Here is a 6,447-nt window from a genome sequence, read left to right on the forward strand (position 1 = left end):
GATGTGTGATCGCTGTCCTTATGCTTGGAAGCAGGGGCATAGCTATAGAAGGTGCAGCAGTAGCTACTGGACCCTGAGGGGGCCCCAAAAGGTCTCTATGCCACATAAAAGATATCACTGTTTGAAGTGGCATAAGGTAGGGGGCTCCATTACAGATTCTGAACTGGGACCCAAGAGCTTCAAGCTACACCTCTGCTTGCAAGTACTGTTACGCTATGTTCCAGGTGTCTGTTGTTCTGGACCATCCGAAAAAAGAACAGACACGCGGACTGCTGGAACTGCGGACACTAATGGTGCTTGATGGACCTCAATAAATATAATTGAATCCGTTAGGTGACTGTTCTTTAAAACTGAAAATGCTGGCCAAAAAAGTCACACTTACCCTATTTTTAATTCCAGCAATTTTCAAAGGTCACTGTGACCGAGTCCCCAAACAGAGACTGTAGCGCAGATGTAAACCCAGCCTTAGGTTCAGACTGTCTTAGAAACCTCTGGTGGTCCCAGACTCAAAATAATGCCACAGAAGTCCAAAAGACAAGCCTGTTTGCAGGTGACAGCTTTATGTCTGTTGGGTACCGTAGCACTTCGGCCATAACTCTCAATGGCGCAATGCAGAGAGTTCCATTCATACAGCCGAGTTCAGTTAGAAAAATATGTTAAAAAATATGGCATGTATACAAGACGGGGCTCGGTCATGAGAAGGCAGCTGTATCATACTGCTTACTACAATACAGACACGTGCATGCTATTGTATACCAATCAGGCATTATAAATGATAGCACAGTGCTGCTGGTCCTCTATGAAATATGATATTCAGAAGAGGTATCACCAGTTGAAAACACAGTCAGCAATGGGATATTTATATGTAGCAGCTGCCATTCCCCCAAGTAGAACAGAATCTTCATCCATGGTGGGCTCAGGGTACCCCGCTCTGACAATGGTGCTATTGCTTTGTAAAGCAATGTTTTATTGCTGCATATCATGCAGGTACAAGTGAAGAGGTCGCACCTAGGTGTTGGACCACTTTGCAGACTGTGTTTGGTGGACTTCACATAATCCTCTTTGCACACAATTGCTTTCAATTAGTACAGTATCCTACAATTGTCTATGGAAATCCACAACTATTTTGTTCAGTGCGTTATTACAGAGAAGGATCTTACAAAACCTATCAGCTATATGTGATGAAGACACAATTACACCCCTCCTACAGATTAAGATTTACCACTGATCAAATCGTTATGTAAATAATATGATAAGAAGTTTTGTTCTTACGCTAGGTTCACACCTGCGTTCTACTTTCCGTTCTGAGCTTTCCGTCTTCTGCATGCCAGAAGACGCAAAGCACAGACCAGGTCCGGCCGTGAGCGGCCGTGAGCGTTTTAGGCTCTCCGCCGCGAAACCGGATTTTTTAATCCGGACACAGAGTACTGCATGTCCGACTCTGTGTCCGGATTATAAAACCCGGTTTCGTGGCGGAGAGCGCAAAACACTCACTGCTGCTCATGGCCGGACATCTCTCTCACCCATTCAAATGAATGGGTGAGAAAGACTCCTGCAGGTTTCCGTCTCCTGCTCTGTTTTATGTAGGAAACGGAAACCTGGACAACGGAGAGGGCAACGCAGATGTGAACGAGCCCTTACCAGTTTGGCTTTGATCTTATCGGACTCCTTTTGAGCCAGAGATGCTCAAATGTTAGGCCACAATTGCAGATTAAAGTATGGACACATGAATTTCATTGGCTCCATTTACACAGCTATAGTTTTTGTGTCTATGTGTCTGGGCCATAGTGAAAAGCCACAAAATATGTAGCAGGTCCTATATCTGTCCGTATTTGTGGCCAGTGGCATAACTAAAATATTGTGGGCCCCAGTGCAAACTTTTGTCCGGGCACCCCTACCCCCTCCCTAGAGAGAATTCTTGACAGTGACGATTATGAATTGTGCAGCGATATCTCAGATACTTGAAAGGGATACAGCTTTAGGACCCATAATTGCAGTAATTAATAATAGAGTGAGTGAGCAGCAAAGCGCCCGGCATTTAAAAAATACTGGGACAGTATTATATGCTCCACAGGAGTGCGATGATGTCATTACGCTCGCGTGCCCCAATCACAGGCTCCAGCAGTGATATCGGGGGTGCTTGACCTCAATCACCTGCAGGAAGAGCGCCGGAGAGGATGCTGAGCTCAGGAGAGGTGACTATAAGTAATTAAAGAACCCAGCGATAGCCGGACCCTTTCCTTAACAATATGTATAGTGGTCGGGAAATCAGGCTTTCCCTGACTGCTATCATGGTGGCCAGGGCTCCAGCCATTGTCATCTAGTAACGGGGCCTGTACCCCTCTGATCTCCTCCTACGACCATGATCATTGCACCACTGTTTGTGGCTCTGTTCATTAAATTCAATTTATGGGTCAGTGAAAAGCACAGGTGAGACATGGATACCAATCTACGTGTGAGTTCCGTTTTTACTGACCATTACACTGTACTCAGTCACGTGCATGAGACCTTACATGCAGCGGCTCTGGCCACCAGTGATTTTATTTAACAAGGTGTAACTGCACCACATTTCATCAGGCTGCCATATATCATTGTAAAGTTTTCTATGTATATTCAGCACATCAGTATTACAGAATATAAAACTGGTTCCTAATGGAATACACAAATAAGTTGGAAATCATTGGGTGAATCACTGTTGATCATACTTCCTTCTCACTCAGGCACCTGTCTTATATCATCTTCTCACAGACTGCTGGAAAAGGTTTGATAGTTGGCTAAATTAGAGGAGCTTTTACATCGACAGCTGGGATGGCAGCAACATGGAGCAGGAAGTAGGAAGTGGATGTCACGTCATTTGTATAGTGTCATTAATACAATCCACGTGTCTCTAGCAATAGTGTAATAGTGTCTCTCCCATGTGTCTCTCTCAGTCAATTTTGCTGTTTAGCTACTGTCTGAAGTAAATCCAGCATTGTCAACAGCAGCATACATGGAAACATAAATAGCGTATCTTCACTGTACCTAACTTCACTGCATTTATTGTCAGCCAAAACAGGAACCTGACCCCCACGACCCCTCTCCCTGCACAAACCGCATTCCTGCGCACACTATTATGCCCCATAGTGGCCCCTATACACACACTATTATGCGTAATAGTGGCCCCTGCACATAGTATTATGCCACATAGTGGGCCCTGCACGCAGTATTATGCCCCATAATATTAGCCTCTGCACACAATATTATGTCCCATTGTGGACCACCCATGAATAATTATTATACTCTGGGCTCTTTAGTGATATAGTGTTGGGAGACCCAGGGGAGGATACCAAAATAAACAAAACACTGTTACTTTCCAATCCCCTGGGTCTGGCGCACTCCCTGCAGATCTCTTCAATGTTGGACCAGACGTTGCTGACCTGGGCCACGTGTCGTCTGTAACGTCACCAAACCAGCCGAAGCCTGCCAGAGTGCAGGAGAGGTAAGTAATAGTGTTTTTTTTATGTTCCCTTATCTCCCCTGGCCTAACGATCATTATATTCCAGGGTCTGTAAAGACCTCAGAGTATAAAGATAGCAGTGTTTGTGGGGTTCGTAGGCCCTCGACCTCACTTACTGATCCCTGCTCCTGCTCACAGCCACCTCCGCAGAAGGGGAAGCGCAGGAGGCGGTGAGCAGGAACAGAATAGGTAAGTAACTAGGGCCCTTTACCTGCTGGGGTTATACTGCTGTTACCCCAGTAGTTACGCCCCTGGAGATATGCTTTATTTTGGTCCATTTTGTGGACCCCAGACTCGCATTATAGTCTATGCTGTACACGTGTTGCCTATTTTTCTCCAACCCAGAGATATTAAAAAGTACAGAAATTTAATAAAAAGTTGATCCATTTTTTACATGAAAGTGAGCAGGATTGTGTGTTGTTCATAAGTAAAGGGTTATCCCACAATGTGAAAATGGGAATCTTTTCTTCCACAGCACCTTGAGCCTGACCACAGCCAGATTGAATGTGGACAAGTTTGGTGGTGGATCGTGATCCCATTCACTGCAGTGGGCGCTCCAGAGATAGTCGAGCTATGAATTATCATATAAATTTATAAGCACACGCCCACAAAGGGTGCAGATAAACATAACTAGTAATCAAATTACCGAAATTGTTCAAAGTTGGGCCATCTAAATATAGATACAGATTCGGTAGTACCATTCAACAGAAGCTCGGGGGTGTCAGGAAGAATTTGGTACAAGGGCAAATTGGGGGAAAGACTGATTCACTTGCCTTTGCTAATGGTGGACTATGGACCAACCAGAAAACTGTATTTTAGGAACCTTCAATATGGGAAACCACACAGAGGTCTGATAAGATCTTTCCATTTTGTTCCCTATCAGCCATATACTACCAACGTATAAGTGGCTGCAAAATGTCGCTAGAATCCCACCATCTTTGTGAGACACCAATTTGCTGTCTGTGGAAAACATGAACATCACACATTAGTGTGCTGTTCAGTGTGAATAGGTCCTGATAGCATATGGGTCCATGAAACTCATGGTTAGTACCCATGTGCTGTCCGTTTTTCACCAAATTCAGTACATTGCAAAGTGTAGCAATAAGAAATAAAATGGTTTATTCATTCTTCACAAACATGAAAAATGGATCACACATGAATTGTCCGTGGAGAAAATAAATCATTTTTAATGGCCGCACAGTGAACATTTGCTATAAAGTTATGGGGCCATTAAAGATAAAAGTGCCTTCATCCTGTCAAGATCTGCATCAACATATCCTGAACACGTATACCTACCATACATGATGAGGGAGCTTTCACCAACTTCAAGTCGTTGCATCCTTCAATAGGCACCGCTGCACTGGAATTTTTCATTTGGCCCCCACTGTTCCCAAACAATGTTCCCCAGAACCGCCCATGCTCTTTACTGTCAGGTGGGTGGTTCTGGGCTGAAGCAGGATTACAGGGACTGCCCACCTGACAGCAGAGCATAACTGTGCAGAAACTAACAGCCATGATTGCTCAAGAACAATGGGGCTAGCAGAGAAAATTCCAAATGCACCAGAACCAGTGGAGGAGCGCTTATTGAAGGAAGCATAGAGTTGGAGATGGTGGAGGTGGTGAAAGGTCCTCTTTAAAGTTAGACAAAAATGTCTAAATACATTATCAGTCACTGTGATAAATCTGGCAGGTCTTTAGACTGCATTGTCTTCGTTTACAAGAAGTATCAGATATTAAATCTGCACTATTGTATTGAAATTGGCCTGACTGGTCAGACATCTATGGAGCAGACTTACTAAGCTAAATCCAAATATAAATACACAGATAAGTGGAAAGGAAAAACACACAGCCCACTCACAGTATATCCAGCTGCTGCATGAGTCCAATTCCATTTTGAATCAACTCCGTCTAGTCAGGATAGCTCCGCATGGATTAATAGGAACCCCTTCGGCTGGGGCAAAAATGCATATCCAAAGTGAGGCTATGAGTAAGGAGGTCACCTCTGAAATGCGCAGCATATAAACATGGGGGCTTTTCCTTGTTTTTTTTTTTTCCCTTCCATGAACTTTTAACTTCACAAGATGTTATAACAATTAAAAGTTGCCGTTTTATTGGATATTCACGTTTTGCTGTATTTTTCCTTCCTTTACTAAGCTAAATGCAGTGTACCACATTTACTTAAAACTGCCTTCACATATATACCTTTTGTATACCATTTTTTTAAAAATGTAGATTGTGAGCCCCATATAGGGATCACAATGTGCATTTTTTCCTATCAGTATGTCTTTGTAGAATGGGAGGAAATCCACGCAAACATGGGAAGAACATACAAACTCCTTGCAGATGTTGTTCTTGGCAGGATTATGAGTCCAGGACTCCAGCACTGCAAGGCTGCAGTGCTAACCACTGAGCCACGCTGTTGCCCTATGGCATTTTCTTTGTTTGTTTTTTTTTAAAAGCCAGTATTGCATGCAGCATGTCAACAGTTTTCTTCTATAATGAAATTAATAGGACAAAACCTGAAAAAAACACACTAGACCCACTGCATGCTGCATTTTGGGGGGAAAAACCCATATAAAGTAGAAGAAAAACCATGTATGTGGGGATTCTCATATTTTACTAACAACTAAAATTAAATTGGTGCTGTATTTTTTTTCACTATGAATGACTGCAAAAATACCCTAAGGCCTCACACAGCAAAACAAAGTTTAAAAAAAGGCAGCGAAAACACAATTAATTTTTTGTACATAGTCTTTACTAAATCTATAGGGAAAATGTTTGTGATTCCACAGCTACAATTGACTTGTGTATTTCAAAAATGCCACTTTTCCGTAGCTCTTTTTTTTGCTACAAGGTATAGATGGAATTAAACATAATCTTATTCACTTTGCTGGTACTGTAAAATGCAGCAATTTTTTCTGTTGCATTTCTGCACCAACCAGAAACGCTGC

Source organism: Leptodactylus fuscus, chromosome 1, assembly GCF_031893055.1.
Source record: "Leptodactylus fuscus isolate aLepFus1 chromosome 1, aLepFus1.hap2, whole genome shotgun sequence".
Lineage (NCBI taxonomy): Eukaryota > Metazoa > Chordata > Amphibia > Anura > Leptodactylidae > Leptodactylus > Leptodactylus fuscus.